The sequence below is a fragment of the Macaca nemestrina genome, chromosome 3 (assembly GCF_043159975.1).
Source record: "Macaca nemestrina isolate mMacNem1 chromosome 3, mMacNem.hap1, whole genome shotgun sequence".
Taxonomy (NCBI): Eukaryota; Metazoa; Chordata; class Mammalia; order Primates; family Cercopithecidae; genus Macaca; species Macaca nemestrina.
In genome coordinates this window covers 48,199,116-48,219,399 of record NC_092127.1, presented here as the reverse complement: position 1 = coordinate 48,219,399, position 20,284 = coordinate 48,199,116, and positions in this window count along the sequence as shown.

Sequence of the window (20,284 nt, the reverse complement as noted above, 5' to 3'; positions counted from 1 at the left end):
TATCACAAAGGGGAATTAAAGTAGCTGATGGAATTAAATTTGCTAAGTACCTGATACAGGTTGACTGTGTCCCCACCCAAATCTCAACTTGAATTGTATCTCTCAGAATTTCCACGTGTTGTGGGAGGGACCCAGGGGGAGGTAATTGAATCATGGGGGCCAGTCTTTACTTGCTATTCTCATGGTAGTCAATACGTCTCATGAGATTTGATGGGTTTATCAGGGGTTTCTGCTTTTGCTTCTTCCTCATTTTCTCTTGCCACCGCCATGTAAAAAGTGCCTTTCAACTCCTGCCATGATTCTGAGACCTCCCCAGCCATGTGTAACTGTAAGTCCAATTAAACCTTTTTCCACCCAGCCTTGGGTGTCTTTATCAGCAGCTTGAAAATGGACTAATATAGGCCCTGACCTTAAATCAAAAAGGTTTTTAAAGGTGGAAGACAGGCAGAAGAGAAGATTGAAGTGATGAGATATGAAGAATTGGGTCTTTACCTTCCCAATATGACTAGAATTTCTTTGAACATGAAGTAAGGGGATGATGAGCCAAGGAATATGGCGGCCTCTAGAAGGTGGAAAAGTCAAGGAAACAAATTCTCCCCTAAAGGCTTCAGAAAGGCATACAAGCCTGCCAACACCTTGATTTTGGCCCAGTGAAGCCTGTGTCAGACTACTAACCTACAAAACTGTAGATAGTAAATGTGCATTTTTTTTTTTTTTTTCTGAGATGGAGTCTTGCTCTGTCATCCAGGCTGGAGTGCAGTGGCGCGATCTCGGCTCACTGCAAGCTCCATCTCCCGGGTTCATGCCATTCTCTTGCCTCAGCCTCCCAAGTAGCTGGGACTACAGGCGCCCGCAGCACGCCTGGCTAACTTTTTGTATTTTTTGGTAGAGACAGAGTTTCACCGTTTTAGCCAGGATTGTCTCGATCTCCTGACCTCGTGATCTGCCTGCCTTGGCCTCCCAAAGTGCTGGGATTACAGGCATGAACCACCACGCCTGGCCATGTGCATTGTTTTAAGCCCTAAATTTGTGATAATTTGTTATAACAGCAATAGGAAACGAATACACTTAGTTATCTCCCAAACCTTAGATGAAAGTGTAAACACTTTGGCATGTGTCATATGACTATAGGATCAAATGCTTTTACGTAAAACAGTTATTTCAATACAAAATTGAAATGCTTCCAGAATTTATGGTGAAGTATTAGCTAAGCCATAAGTGAGGTGCAGAAAATTATCACATTATAACTCCTCAAAGAGAAAAAGCAGAAAGTGAACACAGTCTCACAACATTAGTACTTAGCACATTGTCTGATAGTGTTTATATTAATGAAGAAATTTAAACTGACTCACGAAATGTGAAACTCTATAGTCTTTGGGATATTGTCACTAGGCTATAATTAAAACAAAAGACGCCAAATAATTGTTACTGGAAGTCATCTTAAATGCTGTATTTGGTCTCTTGGTTTCTTTATTCAACATTGTCTACAAGCGTTTTACATCAGTGAGGACCAAGTCATTAATGGAACCACAGAACAAACTTATTCTAAACATCGAAACAGTAAAATCTCTTTACAGTGCAACTTCCCTGGGCTAGATGAAGACTAAGGATTCCACATCTGAGTTAATATAAGAAACCATAAAGAGAGAGAAGAAATGCTCTGTAACGGTGTTTCAAATTTGAAAGCTTGCAGAGTCCTGAGAAAACAACTGCGGAGTCCTAGGATTCCACAGGATGTACTGGTTAAGAGGGCATAGCTCTTTTTGAGAAAAACTTATGAGTTCAACAGAGGTATAAAAGTCAGAGTGAAAATAGCAACAGACTCTTTAAATAGCTCACGCAACTCTGAAGCAAAAATAATTTTTACATAGTTAATGGAAGGAAATGACTACTGTAGAGTAGAATCACAATTATAAACATGAAGGGCAGACACACACACATTGTTATTTTACATTTTGAGATTTACATGTATTCTGTGTAACATTTCTGTAAGAAATATATATGTAACATATATGCTATATATATATTCCTTATTATACAAATTTAGTATAAAGAGTCCTCTTTTTACATGAGGCAAGTTTTTCTTAGCCTCCAAGAGAAGAAAACACAATGAAAGCAAGGTTTGCAGCATCTATATGGCTTTGACCTGTAGGCATCTGGTGCCAAGTGCTTTGTCAGCCCATTACTATGTAACACACCTGATGAGCTCATCAAATTATCTTACTTTGCTGATAGTATTTCTCTGTTTCAAAAAAGAAATGTACTTAATGCTATCAGACAATCATCATAATAAAAAAAGACTAGTGTTATTGAAGTTTTGTTTGCCTGGAAACTCTTGTTGTTGAATAAAAGGAAAGTTAAAAAAATATTTTTTTTTCCTCCAAATTTCGGTCTAGAATGCCACCCAGGCCTCTCAATCTAGCTTTGAACTTGAGTCTAAAGAAAATATTTGATCTTCTTTATCTTTCAACTTGACAAAATGTTCTTCCTTTTTGAAATCCCGCTTTTTGTTTTAAGTGTGCTTGTCCATGTGTTTTATGAAGGTAAAGCTCTTAGAGGTATGATATGAGTCTTTTTTTGTTTAACCTTTGAACATCGTCTTAAGTATCTACCCCACCAAGTTGGCATCCAAAAAATATTTCTCATTAAAATCATACTTGTCCTATAGTGGTTTGGAAGTAATAGAAGAAAGTGTTGGATTTACCTTTTTCACTTACAGGTTTAAATACTTAAAGGTAACATTTCATTTCATTGAACAAATACACATTGAGGCCTTTATGCATGGCGATGGTTAATACTCATTAAATGATTAACTGACACAGCCAGCATGACTAAGTTATGTGTTTGATACTTAAGAAACTTAAAAATCATCCATGGATTACAAAATATGCTTGTAATGAAACAAAAAGCCGTACTTGTTTTCAAATAATGTTATTTGGTCAAACGACCAAAGAATACCAGATTCCAGCTCTATAACTACTCCTTATTGCATGAAATAAATATACAGAAAAAGGGCAAACTTATACTTTATTAATAGATGATGATTTTGCTTTAATCCAATGCAGGACCCTAGTGACCTAGGCTGAAACTTGAGAAAAACTCTTTCCTAAGTGCTTCCGAACTGAAATGCCCACTCAGCGTTTCTTTTCCATGAAAATAGGATGTATAGATGGGGGTAAGAGGAGACATCATAGAGAACACAAATTGTCTCTAGTCACAATGGAGAATAATGAAGAAATATAGCTTATTAAAATATGTCATGTGAGTCTACATAAAATGACAAGGATAATTCAATCTTTGTAAGTGACATTGCTGACTCCGGGATTAACTTTAAATAGCAGGCCTCTGACATTGCCTTAATTTTTGTTAAAATAGAAGTGAGAATATTCTGGCCTGCCATAGTGACTCACATTTGTAATCCCAGTGCTTTGGGAGGCCAAGGCAGGCAGATGGCGAGAGTTGGGGAGTTCAAGATCAGCTTGCGCAACATGGTGGTGAGCACTTGTAGTCCCAGTTACTTGGAAGGCTGAGGTGGGAGGACGGCTTGAACCTGAGAGGTGGAAGTTGCAGTGAGCCAAGATTGCGCCACTACACTCCAGCCTGGGCGACAGAGCCAGACCCTGTTTCACACACACACGAAAAGAAGTGAGAATATTCGGATTTTAAATCAAACAACTTAAATCTATGAGCTTCTGCTTTATGCTAACTGAAAAGTCATTATTAGGAAAGATGTATTAGCTACTAAGATAGCCAGTAATAAGTAATAATATAATTGTGTGTAGTTCAAATAAATGCATTTGCATATCGCTTTAGACTACATCTTGAATAATGCAGCATGAATAATAAAAGTCAGCTCTTTTTTTTTCTGGAATTTGTCATTCACTCAGTTTCCATTTTAAAAAGGCACTTAATTTGGCTGCCCTTCAGAGAATTCCTGATTCTTTAGTATGCTGATGTATTCTAATATCAGAATGCTAGAGTGCAGTGACCTTCGTTTATAGTTCAACTATGAGCTAAGTCTGAAAATAGACCTCATAGTACCTATTGAGCACGCTACTTTATGAGCAAACTATATAAGGACACTATTTTTTAAGGAAAAGTAAAGAGATCTGGGTCTTAACAGGTATGGGAGAATAAAGAAAACCAACATGGCTGTGGCAGAGAGTGAGAAGTGTCTGCCACCCACAAGAAGAGGAAGAGAAGGATTCCTGCAGGGCTCCTTGCACCACTAGGATGGCTGCAAGATGAAGCTTGAATCCTATGCAGAAATGGTTGGTAGAGCTGCAGCCACACATGCAGCTTTTGGGAGCAGTACAAAATACTTGAAAGAGGGCTTAGAATCTGCACAGTCACATTTCCATCTATTCTTCTGGCTTCTACCTGACCAGGCCACTCACTCAAACACTACTTTCATCAAGATTACCAGTGGTCTCCATGCTGCCACATCCAAGGATCAGCCTCCCAGTATCATACCCTCTCCTCAATATTTTACACAGGTTGCTACTATCTTTTCCCTCAAACATATTTCGTTTGGTTTCCACCAAATCATACTCTTCCAGCTTTCCTCTTACCACACTGACCATTCCTTCTTAGAGAACTTTGCTGGCTTCACTTCCTTTCTCTACTTAAAATGCTGAATCTAAATGGTGCAACCAAATGCGTGATTGTGCACTTTCTGCCTACATGATCTTGCTACTGGTGCCCTGGGTTCTTGTAACCAAATCGTTTTAGTAGAATTGGCACCAATTCTTATTTAAAGGTCTGGTAGAATTTGGGATGTGAATCCATCTGGTCTTTGGCTTCTTTTTGTTGTTAGCAATTTTAAAATTACAGATTCAATATCACCGCTTGCTATTAGTCTGTTCAGAATTTCTACTTCTTCCTGATTCAATCTAGGAGGGTTGTATGTTCCCAGGAATTTATTCATTTCCTCAAAATTTTTAGTTTGTGTGCATAGAGATTCTCATGGCAGTCTTAAATGATCTTTTGCATTACTGTGGTGTTGGTTGTAATGTCTCCATTTTCATTTCTCAAACTCTTGGCTGCAAGAAATCCTCCTGCCTTGGCCATCCAAAGTGCTGGGATTAGAGTTGTGAGCCACAATGCCCAGCCCTCCATTTTTATTTCTAATTGAGCTTACTTGAATCTTCTTTCTTCTTTCCTTGGTTAATCTAGTTAATGGTCTATACGTTTTGTTTATCTTTCCAAACAACCACCTTTTTGTTTCATTAATCTTTTATATAGTTTTTCATTTTAATTTCATTTAGTTCTACTCTAATCTTTGTTACTTCTTTTCATCTGCTAGCTTTGGGTTTAGTTTGTTCTTGTTTCTTTAGCTTCTTGAGGTGTGGCTTTACATTGTCAATTTGTGATCTTTCAGACTTTAATGTAGGCATTGAGTGCTATAAACTTTCCTCTTATAGGAAAGTTCTCTCATAGAACTTCCAGAAGTTCTGATAACTTGTGGGTAACTATTATCATTCATTTTGAATAAATTTAAATTTCCATCCTGATTTCACTGTTAACCCAAAAATCATTCAGGAACAGATTGTTTAATTTCCATGTATTCGGAGACTTTTGGAGCTTTCTTTAGGAGTTGATTTCAGGTTTTGTCACTGTGGTCTGAGAATATATATGATATGATTTCTATTTTTAAAAATTTATTGATACTCGTTTTGTGGCCTATCATATATGCTGTCTTGGAGAGTGTTCTATATTCTAAGAAGAATGTATATTCTGCAGGTCTTAGGTAGAATGTCCTGAAAATATCTATTAGGTCCATTTGATCTAGAGTGTAGTTTAAGTAAAGTGTTTCTTTGTTAACTTTCTACCTTAATGATCTATCTAGTGCTGTCAGTGTAGTGTTGAAATGTTGAAGTCTTTTGCTATTATTGTGTTGCTGTCTATCTCTTTTCTTAGGTCTAGTAGTAATTGTTTTATGAATCTGGAAGCTACAGAGTTAGGTGCACATATATTTAGAATTGCAATATCTTCTTGTTAGGTTGATCCTATTATCATATATAATGACTTTTTTTGGTCTTGTTTTTAACTTTTAAAGTTAAAAACTTTGAAAAACTGCTTGCTTTTGTTTTCCATTTGTGTGGAATATCTTTTTCCACCCCTCTGCCTTGAGTCTGTAAGAATCCTTACATGTTAGGTTTCCTGAAGACAGCAGATGTTTGATTTGTGATTTTTTTTTTAATCCATTCTGCCAAACTGTATCTTTTAAGTGGAGCATTAGACCATTTACATTCAGTGTTAATATTGAGATGTGAGATACTGTTCCAGTCATCATGTTGATTGTTACCTAGATACTTCATTTTCTTCATTTTTTTGTTTGTTTGTTTTTTTTTTGAAACAAGGTCTTACTCTCTTGCCCAGGCTAGAGTGCAATGGTACAATCTTGGCTCACTGCAACTCCCACCTCCTGGGTTCAAGTGATTCTCCTGCCTCAGCCTCCTGAGTAGTTGGGATTACAGGCGCCCACCACCATGCCCAACCAATTTTTGTATTTTTAGTAGAGATAGGGTTTCACCATGTTGGTCAGGCTGGTCTCAAACTTCTGACCTCAGGTGATCCACCTGCCTCGGCCTCCCAAAGTGCTGGGATTACAGACGTGAGCCACTGTGCCTGGCCATATTATTGTTTTTATAAATTGTGAGTTTTATGCTTTCAAGAGGTTCTACTTCAGTGCATATTGATCCTTTGTTTCAAGACTTAGAACTCCTTTTAGCATTTTTTGTAGGACTGCTCCAGCAGTGACAAATTCACTCAGCATTTGCTTGTCTGGAAAATACTTTATTTCTTCTTCATTTATGAAACTTAGTTTCGCTGGATACAAAATTCTTGGCTAAAAGTTATACTGTTTAAGCAGGGTAAATATAAGACCTCAATCCCTTCTGGCTTATAAGGTTTCTGCTGTGAAGTCTACTGTTAGTCTGATAGGTTTTCCTTTATAGGTTGCCTGGTGCTTTTATCTCACTGCTCGGAGAAGTCTTTCCTTTATGTTGACTTTAGATAGCCTCATGATTGTGTTCCTTGATGATGTCCTTTTTGCAGTGAATCTCCCAGGGGTTCTTTGGGCTTCTTGTATTTGTGAATCTAAATCTCTAGCAACACCTGGGAAGTTTTCCTCAATTATTTCCTCAAAGAAGTTTTCCAAACTTTTTCTTTCTCTTTTCCCTCAGGAACACCAGTGAATCTTAGGTCTGGACATTTTACATAATCCCGTATTTCTTGGAGACGTTCATTTCTTTTGATTCATTTTTCTTTATTTTTGTCTGATTGGGTTAGCTCAAAAACCTTATCTTTGAGCTTTGAAATTATTTCTTCTACTTATTCCAGTCTATTGTTAAAACTTTACACTGCATTGCTGAGTGCGTTGACTCATGCCTGTAATCCAGCACTTTGGGAGGCCGAGGCAGGCCAATCACTTTTGGTCAGGAGTTCGAGAACAGCCTGGCCAACACGGGAAACCCCATCTCTACCAAAAATACAAAAATTAGCCAGGTGTGGTGGCAGGTGCCTATAATCCCAGCAACTCGGGAGGCTGAGGCAGGAGAATTACTTGAACCTGGGAGGTGAAGGTTGCAGTGAGCCAAGACTGCACCACTACATTCTAGCCCAGGTAACAGAGTGAGACTCTGTCTTAAAACAAACAAAAAAACCCAAAAACCACAAAACAAAAAAAACCCACAAAACTTTACTCTGCATTTTGTAATGCCCTAAATATATTTTACATTTCCAAACGTTATGATTGATTTTTCTTCAAAATATGTCTTTAGAAAATTTTTGACTCATATCCTGAATTTTTACATTTCTTTATGTTAGTTTTCACCTTTCTTTTATATCTCCCTGAGTAGCATAATAATAAACTCTTTGAATTCTTTGCCTGATATCTCAAAGATTTCATCTTGCTTTGGATCCACTGCTGGAGATTTACTGTGATCTTTTTGGGGATGTTATAGAACCCTATTTTGTCATACTGTCAGAATTATTTCTCTGTTTTTTCTCATTGGGGTAGACATTTTTTCCTAGTTATTCTTGAATTTATTTTTGATTCACCTGTGGTTTTTTTTTTCTTTTTCTTTCCCCCTTAAGGATGTGACTTCAATGTTTACAGTTCTTTGTAACCGAATTTGGGTTTGGTGTTTTCAGGGGTGAAGGCTCTGTATGAGTCCCTTGGTTATAAGTCTTTGTATAATAGCTTTCTTAGAAGCTGGCTATAGTAGCAATGTGCTCAGTGTATGAGCAAGTTCACTGACTCCTATGAGGTTGGAATGGCAGAGGTCTCTGAAAACTTATCTCATTCCTCTGTGGTATGCACTTATTTACTTATTTATGCCCTAGTATTTTATTTTCTGGGTTGAATAGTTCAGGCTTCAGATGAATAGGGAAGGAGTCCTTGGGTTTAAACTGGCTGTGGCTAAAGCAGGTGGGTCGATGCAATACCTAATGGGGCATTGAGGTCCCAGCCTTGACAGGTGATTGGGGACCTCTTGGTGAAATGTGCTGAGGTCTCATCAGGGGGAAGGGTGGGAGCCACCTCAGCTCCCCTGCCGGGCAGGTAGGAAAGTGAACTACCTCCCTGTCACACTGCTGACCCTGTGTTTAGCTATTCAGATCAGACAGGTAGTTATTTCTATTTTGATGTTCCATATAAACAGGGATCATGACTCTACCCTTCATGCAAGACAGACATGGAGGGCACTCCTGCCATGAGGATGCAGTCGCTTTGAGGTGTTCCAGAAAGACTGTCTACAGGTATACTCATGCTGAGCTCCCATGGGAGAAGCCCCAGCTGTGTCTGCAGTGGTGGAGGAGGGGAAAAAGAACTCCTCTTCTCCAAGATCCTTCGCAATTACCAGGGCTGCTTGCCTGTTGGGGTAGAGCCACAGATTTTCCTCTCTGAACCCAGCACTGCACCTGTGCCTCTGTTGAAATAAACTTCCCACAAGGAGAAAGTTCTGAGACTCAAGGCTTGCAAGTCTGGATTCTTTTGTCCCACAGGTTGCTTCCTTCATGTGGTGCCATCCCCCTTCCCCTAGGAGGAGGAGCCCCTGAGAGCCAGACTACTGTGAGTGCTGCTGCTCCTCTGGGTCCAGCCGCCCAGTGGGCTGTCACATTATAGGCTGGTTCTAGAGAATGTCTGCAAGGGATCCAGTGATACACCCTGTCCTCAAGTCTCTCAGAAGTGGGCACCAGCACTAGCTCTGATGGGGGTGGCAGGATAATGACACAGAATGTGAGATTTCCTTGGTTATGAATAGTCAGTGTGTTGACTTTCTCAAATTCTGGTTGCAGTAATGACGAACTGCTCACATGGACAGACTCAGGACCTCCTAGCTAGCCAGCGTTCTGCAGGCATTCTGATAGCTGAGGTCACACACAAGTTTTCTCCTTCATGAGTGCTATGTTACTCTACCTGGCAGCGCTATGTTATTCTACCTGGCAATGCTATAGTGGACTGTGTCGACTGGCTTCCAGCCAGCGGGTGGTGCTTGCAAAAAGCACCAGCTGCAGTGGCAGTGGTGGGATTTGTGCTTGCCTTATGTTACCGAGGGGAGGTACTCTGGTGTCTCTGGCAATGAGTGGGGCCATAGGGTGCCTAAAAATTTCTGTCCTTTTTGTTAAGATACCAGTGGGGGGGCAGTGGTGGAGGTGCAAAGTCAGTGGGGGCTGGGTCTTGAACGTCTGTGTTGTGGCTGTCCACTTGTGGGGCAAGCAGAAGGCCCAGTTGGGGTCAAAGGGTGGTTATGTGGCCATTGGAGTAATGTTCCAGGGAGGAGCACAGCTGCCTCTGCTGCACAGGAGAGTCTGCCTGGGAAGTGGGGAGTAGCAGGCAGCAGTAAGCCCCAGCCAACTCCCATGCACTTGGCAAGGCAGGTCTCACACCCACAGTGTTTCACTAGCAGCAGCTAGCTAGGTTCCAGGCAGCCTGTGCTCAGAACTCAAAATTGCCCCAGGCCATAAGCCTTCCCAGGGAGACAGCAATGATGGCTTTCAGGCCATGCCCCTCCCAGTCCACCTGCAAACAGCTCCTGTGCTTGCACACTTCCCAGTTGCCCTTTGGTTCTGGTCAAGGGAGTTTGTCTTCGATTGAGATTATATTGCAAATTTCAGTTGGGAACTTCTTTTAACCTGTGACTACTGCCTGAGTCAGCTGACAGACATCTGTGTGGTCATCTGTGAGGTAGAATCAGAAATAGCTTCCCTCCATCCTTACTGGAGACTGGGATTGCACACAAAGCACTTTCCACTGCTGCTCTTCTTGTACACTCCCCACTGGAGCTAAATCAGCTCCAGCACTGGGTAAGGTTAAGGCCTTCCTCTGTGGCCAGGATTCCTGGGTTCCCCACTGGGGGTGTATATCCTGGAGGCAGTTTATTCCCCTCTCACACTGGGGCCTGGCTCATGAATTTTTACCCGGGTTTGTGAACTGACAGAAGCTAATTGATTATTTTTGGTAAATGTTTATTGCCACTTATAGTGAATAAGTAGGTGCAAGCTTGCACCTCCTCATAACCAGGAAGCAAAGCAAATGTGTCAGGCTAGATGTTGCCTACCACACCAATGAGCAACCATATCACAGACATGTAACCCATTCCCTAAGCCTATTGAAGCTATAACTCTCTGTTCTTTTAGATGCTCAATGGCCTCTGATATGAAAGATTTATCTAAGGCAAATTAAGCATTATTCTTGTGTCAGAATTTGGTGAATTATCTATTGGAAGCAATCAACTAAGAATTCTCAGAACCAGCATTTGAATGTAGGATCATTTAAGGATGCAGCCTAGGGTGCTATACTTAAAATATAGGCCACAGAACTCTAAATGTTCATTTGTCCAAATATGAAGAAATGCCTCTCTAAAATTCTAACAGTCTCAATACTATGTTAAACAACTCTAAACTTATCCTGGGTGTCACTAATTTCTGCCAATGAGAAACCTATTTGTTACACTCATTATGTGCGTGATGAAAATCCCAACTGTTGCCAAAAGCTAAACATAGTTGAAGCTTATTTATTAGCCACCCCATAAGTGTGACCTTTCCAATTAAATGCGAGCTAATTATACCAGAAATGTAAATTCCTGATTTAGGTAACTGGCTTCCCCTATGTATAGACTGAAATGAGCTAACAATTTATATCACATTAGATATATTCAACAATTTTAAATAAATTACAGATGTAAATATATCAGCAAAAGATGCTACTCATTAAGGAAGACAATGACCATCCTAATTAACTGAATTTATACACAACTAGGGAATCGCAGCCATGAAGTTGACTGAATTCTTGTCAGTTACTGTAATAGGATACGTGGAACTTTATTTATAGTTGCTATGTCAATAACTGTAAATCTAAGACACATAGCCTTTTTCTTTGGATTCATATTATACATACTGTATAATTCTTTTTTGTAGTCATGGAAGTTAGCACATCCTGATCAGCTTTATCACTTAACTAAATTTTTCATTTCTTTGGCTCTTCAGAATCCTGAGGAATAGAAATAAGAATTCTCTTTAACTTTAAAGATCTTTGAATGTGATGACTTTTCATTCTTACCTATACTTTCAGGATCCTTGACTTCTTATAGATATTTTTGTTAGTTGAATCCTACATATTTCTTGTGGTCTTGAGTGACTTACAATAACAACCTATAAGGTCAGTCTACTGATATAATTGCTATTATGCCCCATTGCAGGAGACACTCAAGTATTAGAACTTCTTCTTTTCTAAGGGATCATTCTCAAGAAGAAAACATACAATGTTATTTTTAGGTGTATATGACATATGCTAGTGGGCCTCAAATGTGTATCTTTAACCCTAATTACTTTCCTGAATTCTGGAGTTTTATTTCCAGTCTTCTACTAGACATTTCAACTTACATACCTAGTAAGTATCTCAAGTAATCACGGAGAAAATCCTATTGAATTTTGCTTCCACTTCTTTAATCTCTTCCTCCATACATCTTTCTCGTGACAGTACCAAAGCACAAATATTCATTCAGGTACTCAGGCCAATAATCTAGGAGTTATTCTTGGTTCCTCTTTTTTGCTTACCCATTCCTCCTGTTCCATCCACCCCACCATTAAGCTCTGTTGCCTCTGCCTATAAACGTACTCTGAGTCACTCCATCCAACTCACCATCATCTCTCAGCAGGACAATTTCAATATATCTTCAACTGATCTTGCTGCTTCTGCTCCTGCTCTTCTGTCATCCATTCTTCATGAAGTGATTTTGTTAAAATTGAAATCAGATGTTCTTCCCTCCCCAAAACTCTCTAAAATTTTCTTACCACACTCAGAATAAAATCCAAACTTATTACCTATTTTTTACAAGATATGACCTTTCTGAATTCTTTGACCTCATCACCTAGCCCCTTCCTTACTCACTAGACACTGGTCAGAGAGTTTTTTTATTTCCCCCAAACTCACTGAGCTTATTTCTGTCGCAGGGATTTTGCTCTAGCCCTTCCCTCTGAATAGAACACCATTTCCTCTAATTGTAGGAAGGCTGACTCTTTTTGCATAATTAAAATTTCAGTGGAAGGTACCCCTTGTTGCCCTCTACCATTCCACATTATTTTAATTCTGTGCATTGCATTTATCAATACTTATATATTATTTTGTGGTCATTATATGGCTTTTCCAATAATATATACCGATCATGCCTATTTTGTTCACTACTATATTTCCAGGGCTTATGGAATATGATATATTTAATGTATATTTTTGAAAGAACAAACATTCAGAATATAATCTAGCTTTCCAAATATCTATTGATAATTTCATCCATGTGTCCCATAGGCACCTCATTATTTAATTTCATAATTACTCTTTTTTCTGTATCCCCTATGACAAAGACTGTCATCACCTGCCCATGTGATTTTTTAAATGCGCTCACAGGTGACTTACAGGTCCAGAAAAGATTATTCAGAGGCTACATTTTCTTTAATATATGAATTTGATTAGATCCCATGAATTTGATTATATTTATTAATATGCCAATTTAAGTCACCTTTAAATTTGTTTTAACCAGTTATTTATATTTCATTTATATATCTATTGTACTTAAGATTTCCTTTTGAATCACTTTATGTGACTCACTAACAAATAACACCATCAGAATTACTTAATAAATTCTTAAAAATCTAGTAAATTAAACTTATACATATGCTGAGTCTTACATTCTCTGAAATGTTGCAGTATTGTTTATATAGCTAATAAAATTTTACTTTAAAATAACTAGTAACAAGTCTAAATCAATTTCTATTTCTAGAAATAGAAATTTAAATCTATTTCTATACCAGAAATAGAAAATAAAGGGAAAAAATTCTCATAAACCTAAAATAATATGCACAGTTTTGTTCTTTTTACACAAAAATATTAATATTGAGGAGGAAGCTGGAGCAACATGGCTGAATAGAAGTCTCCAGCAGTCATTTCTGCCCACAAGAACACCAAATTGAACAACTATCCACACAAAAAGGTACCTTCAGAAGAACCAAAAAAATCAGGTGAGTGATCATAGTACCTGGTTTTAACATCATATTAAGGAAAGAGGCACTGAAGAGGGTAGAAAGACAGTCTGGAATCATCTACATCACCCTCCCCCATCCACTGGCCGTGGCTGTGTGATACAGAGAGAGAGTCCATGTACTTAGGGGAGGAAGAACACAGTGATTGTGGGACTTTGCATTAGAACTCAATGCTGCCCCATTACAGCAGAAAGTAACATGGGGCAGAACTCAGCCAGCACCAACAGAGGGAGCATTTAGACCAGCGCTAGCCAAAGGGGAATCACTGATTCCAGTGGTCAGAACCTGAGTTCTGGCAAGTCCTACCACCACAGACTAAAGTGCTAGGGGGTCTTAAATAAACTTGAAAGTCACTCTAGGACACAAGGACCTCAATTCCTGGACAAGTCCTGGTACTGTGCTAGGCTCAGAGTCAGTGGATTTGGGGTACACATGACCTAGTGAGACACCACCCAGGATGGACAAGGGAGTGTTTGTGTCAACCCAGGCAGCACAGCTCACAGCTGCGGGAGAGACTTCCTTCTTCTGCTTCAGGAAAGGAGAGGGGAGAGGAAAGAGGACTTTGTCTTAAAACTTGGATATCAACTCTGCCACAGTAGCAAAGGGCACCAGGCAGAGTCTTGAGGCCCTATTCCAGGTCCTAGCTCCCAGACAACATTTCCAGACATACCCTGGGCCAGAAGGGAAGTTGCTATCTTGAAGGGAGGGAACCAATCATGGCAGGATTCATCTCCTGCTGACTAAAGAGAACTTGGGCCTTGAATAATCAGCAGCAGTCCCCAGGCAGTACTCACCAGAAACTTTGGGTGAGACTCAGAGATGTGCTAGCTTCAGGTGTGACCCAGCATATTCCCAGCTGTGGCGGCTGTGGGGAGAGACTCCTTTCGCTTGAAGAAATAATAGGGAAGAGTAAAGAGAATTTGGTCCTGCAGCTGTGTATCCGCTTAGTAACAGTGGGATAGAGCATGAAGTAGGCTCCTGGGTCCCTGATTACAGGTCTTGGCTCCTGGATGACATTTCTGGGCGTGCCCTGGGTCAAAAGGGAGCCCACTGCCCTGAAGAGAGAGTTCCAGGCCTGGCAGCATTCACCACAAGCTGACTGGGGAATGGGTCTTGAATGAACATTAGGGGTAGCCAGGCAGTACTCACCACAGGCCTGCAGCAGTGGAGGCCACCAGGAGAGACCCTTCTGCTTGTTGAGAGAGAACAGAAAAGTGGGAAGGACTTGGTCTTTTGGCCTGGGTGCCAGCTCAGTCACAGTAGGATAGAGAGCCAGGAAGATGTTTAAGTTTTCTGAACCTTGGCCCTGGCTCTTGGACAGCATCTCTTGATCCACCTGGGGCCCAGGGAAACTCACTGTCCTGAAGGAAAGGACATAAGCCTACCCGGCTTTACCACATGCTGATTGTAGAGCTCTAGGGCCATGAGTGAACATAAATGATAACCAGGCAGTGGTTACTGCAGACCTTGGGTGAGACCCAGAGCTGTGCTGGGTTCAAATCTGACCCAACACTCTCCCAGTGGTGGTGGTCACAGGGGTGCTCGTGTCAACTCTCCCCCAGCTTCAGACAGCTCAACACATAGAGAGAGACTCTACTTGGGAGAGAACAAAAGTCTATGCCTGGTAATCCAGAGAATTCCTCTGGATTTTATCCAAGACCACCATAGTGATACTTCTATGAGTCTGTAAGAGCCACAGCTGGGCTTGGGGTGCTTCCTAATATAGATACAGCTGCAGTAACCAAAACCTTAGAGTGCAACACCCAAGTCCCTTCGAATAACTGGAAAGCCTTCAAAAGAAGGACAAATACAAACAAGCCCAGACTGTGAAAACTACAATACACAGCTAACTCTTGAATGCCCAGACACCGATGGACATCTACAAGCATCAAGACCATCCAGGAAAACATGACCTCCCCAAACAACCTTAATAAGGCACCAGTGACCAATTATGGAGAGACAGAGAATTCAAAATAGCTGTGTTGAGGAAACTCAATGAAATCCATGATGACACAGAGAAGGAATTCAGTACTATCAGATTAATTTAACAAACAGACTACAATAATTAAAAGGAATCAAGAAACAATTCCGGAGTCGAGCAATGCAGTTGACATACTGAAGAATGCATCAGAGCCTTTTAACAGCAGAATTGATCAAGCAGAAGAAAGAATTAGTGAGCTTGAAAGACAGGCTATTTGAAATACACAGTCAGAGAAGACAAAAGGAAAAAGATTAAAAAAGAATGAAACATGCCTACAAGATCAAGAAAATAACCTCAAAAGGGCAAATATACGTGTTATTGGCCTTCAAGGCGAGGTTAAAAGAAAGATAGAGGTATAAAGGTTATTCAAAAGGATAATAACGGAGAACTTCCCAAACTTAGAGAAAGATGCCAGTATTTAAGTACAAGAAGGTTACAGAACACCGAGTAGATTTAACTCAAATAAGACTACATCAAGGCATTTAATAATCAAACTCCAAAGGTCAAGGATAAAGAAAGGATCCTAAAAGCAGGAAGAGAAAGGAAAAAAATAACATAGAATGGAACTCCAATATGATTGGCAGCAGACTTCTTGGTGGAAAACTTACAAGCCAGGAGAGACCGGCATTACATGTTTAAAGTGCTGAAGGATAAAAACTTTTACTCTAGCATAGTTTATCCAGTGAAAATATCCCTCAAATATGAAGCAGAAATAAAGATTATACAAATAAAATTATAAAAAAGAAATTATAAACAAAATTATAAATAAAGATTATATAAACAAGCAAAAGTGAAAGGATTTCGTTACCTGACTTGTCCTACAAGAAATTCTAAAGGGAGTTCTTCAATCTGAAAGAAAATAACATTAATGAGCAATAACAAATCATCTAAAGGTACCAAACTTAGTGGTAAGAGTAAATACACAGAAAAAGAGAACATAACATTGTAATTGTGGTATGTAAGCTACTTACATCTAGAGTGGAAAGACTAAAAAATGAAGCTATCAAAAATAATGACAACAATTTTTCAAGACATAGACATTATAATAAGATATAAATAGAAACATGAGAAAAGTTAAAAAGTGGGAGGATGAAGTTAAAGTATAGAGTTTTTATTAGTTTTCTCTTTGCTTGTTTGCTAGTTTGTTTGTTTATGCTATCAATGTTAAGTCACCATCAGTTTAAAATAATGAGTTATATGATACCATTTGCAAGCCTCATGGTAACCACAAATTAAAAAAAAACACCATAAATTTAAAACATTTTAAAAATTAAAAAGAACCATACAACAAGCTCAAATTAAACAAACAAACAAACAAACAAAAAACCATACAACAGATACACAAAAACCAAACAAACAAAGAAGAAATTAAAACATACCACCAGAGAAAACTACCTTCACTAAAAGAAAGATAGGAAGTAAAAGAAAGATAGGAAGGAAGGAAAGAAAGAAGAGAAGAATACAAAACAACCAGAAAACAAATAACAAAATGATAGAAGTAAGTCATTACTTATCAATAATAACAGTGAACGTAAATTAACTAAAGTTTCCAATCAAAAGACATGCAGTGACTGAATGGATTAAAAAATAAGACCCAACACTATGTTGCCTATGAAAAACACAACTCACCTATAGACTAACAGGGAGGAAAAACGATATTCCATGCAAATAGAAAACAAAATTAGCAAGAGTAATTACACTTATAGCAGAAAAAATAGTTTACAAAACAAAATATATAGAGACAAAGAAGATAATTTTATAATAGCAAGAAGTTATATATAACTATTTATATATAATAGCAAGAAGTTATATAGCAGGTAGGTATAACAATTATAAATGTATATGCACCCAAAACTGGAGCACCCAAATACGTAGAGTAAATATTATTGGAGCTGAAGAGAGAGACAGACCACAATACAATAACAGTTGGAGACTTCAACATCCCACTTTCAGCATTTTGTAGACAGAAAATCACCATCCGCCCCCCGCAAAAATCAGACTTAACCTGCACTATAGACAAAACGGACCTAATAGATATTTACATAACATTTCATCCAAGAGCTACAGAATATGCATTCTTCTCCTGAACACATGGATTATTCTCAAGGATAAACCATATGTTAGGCCAGAAAACAAGTCTTAAAAATTAAAAAAAAAAAAAAAGAAATTATTTCAAGTGTCTTCTCTCACCACAATGGAATACAACTGGAAATCAATAACAAGAAGAATTTTGGAAACTATGAAAATATACAGAAATTACATTCTATGCTCCTGCATGGCCAGTGGGTCAATGAATAAATTAAGAAGGAAATTTTAGAAACATATTGAAACAAATGAAAATGGAAACACAAGATACCAAAACTTATGGGGTACAGCAAAAGCAGGACTAAGTGGAAAGTTTGTAGCAATAAGCACTTACATAAAAAACATAAATAAAGCTTCAAATAAATAACTTAATAATACAACTTAAAGAACTAGAAAAGAAGGAGCAAACCAAACTCAAAACTAGTGGAAGAAAATAAGAAATAAAGGTTAGAACAGAAAAAATAAAATTGAAATAAAAATCAAAAGTTTAATGAAATTAAAAGTGGGTATTTTAAAAAGATAAACAAAAGGAACACACCTTCAGACAAAGAGTAAAGAAAGACCCAAATAAATAAAATCAGAGATGAAAAAGGGAACATTGCAACTGATAACACAGGAATTCTAAGGATCATTCAAGGTTATTATAAGCAACTACATGCCAATAAATTGGAAAACCAAGAAGATGTGGCGCCACTGCACTCCAGCCTGGGTGACAGAGGGAGACTGTTTTAAAGAAACAAAAAAGCGTATCATGTACACACGCACACACACACACATATACATATATATGAATATATATATACACACACATATATGAATATATATGTATACACACATACTATGTACCCACAAAAATTTTTTTAAATTAACATTATAGATTTTATTTACTTAATAATTTTGATACTTAATTTAACTTTCCTGGGGTTGAGAATATAATTATGTCATCTCATACAGTTTTGAGCTTATCACCCCAAGTGATTTGTGTGGTGAACTTCTCAGTTGACAGAGGTTGAATATCAAAAAGCAGTTTGCCTGGATGTGATGTCTTACATTGTAAGTCTTATACGCAAGGTGATTTTTTTGTTGTTATGCTACTACCTGTCAGTTTAAACTTTCGAGTTTTGATGTTAACACTCTCCACGTGGGGTCATCTTGAAGTCCTTTTCCTGAATTTCCTAGTTCTCATATCTGATGAATTGGCTAACCCCTCACAATATTTTCAGCCAATTTTCTTTTCTGCATGAAGCAGAGTTTTCTCTCTTTTTGCCTTCTGAGATATTTAATTGTCATCTGATTCGTCCTGAATGTATTTTAAATATTTTTCTCACTCTATTTTTACAGTTTCAAGATCATGTCAATGACACCGTTTCAAGGCAGATATCTGAAAATAAATCTGCCTTTTTAATAAACCTTCCCCGTATTAAAATTGTTGCCTTTCTTGATTTGTTAAAGAAAAAGTTATTCACGACACTTGTTAAAGATGGTAAGGTAGACTTTATTCTGGTGGCTACTGAAGTGTGGTTTTGTAATAGGAGAGAGAGATTGGGCTCAACTTCTAATACAACAAGGAGAAGTGGGAAATTGTAGCAAATCATTAGCCCAGGAGCAGTGTGGGAGTCAGTGGATGGGAAGTTACTTAGAGAAACACTAGGGACTGAACTTTACAGGGAAGGACTAGGGGCCTAGTTAAAAAGAAGGCTGAGAAGAACCTGAACAAAGTTTGGCCAAGGAGATAATCAGTTATTTTTCTCATTCTGTTTTATAATTTCAGGATCATGTTCATGACATCACTTCAAGGCAGAAAACTGACAATAAATCTGCCTTTTAAATCAACTTTTCCTGTATCAAAAGTCACCTCTCTTGAATCTATCATTGATCTCAAATTCATTCTATCCTTTGCATCGTCACCGCCATTTCCTTAGTTCAGTTTAGGATTTTTTTTCTTACTTGGACTTTTGCTCTTCTCTACAACCTTCCAATTCCACTCTGCATTCCACACATCTGCCAAAGTGGCATTTCTTAAAATGCAAATCTGCTCATATCCCTCTGCTTAAAATCTTTTCATAGCTGTAGAAAACTGTCAGGATGACGTTCGAACTTCCTAGCAAGGCCTTCTCACCTACCCGTTCATAATCCATTCTTTCTTCCAGCCATCCTGCATCCATCTAACAAATATTCCCTGCTACCTACTGGACATTTCATCTATTGCTTTTTTTTTTTCTCTCGATAAAACCTTATTCACCCTTAAGTTTGTCTACTCCCTCAGTTTTCCCACCGCCCTCTCTTCAAATGGCCTTCAGGTAAATTGAACTAGGTACAGTTCCTCAACGATGCTATGATTTCTCATGTATTTTTGAGTTTGCTCCAGAGGTTTCCTCTGTCTGGAATTTCTGTCCCTCCTCAGCTACTGGACTACCTTGTGCTCAGTTTTAAAAGTGAAACTCAAGCATCACTTTCTCTAAGGTGTCTTCCATGACCTGTTTCCTTATTTGAATAAGGTAAAACTTTTCTGTGTTTCCTTAGACTCATGTGTGTGTGCATTAATTATGGTTGTCTGTATGTTCAAATTGTTGAGTTTTAATCTTTACATCTCTAGTGCATAGAACATATAGGGAATTCTAACAATTTCTAAAATGGGTGAATGAATGAAAAATAAGCCAATAAAAGATGCTCATC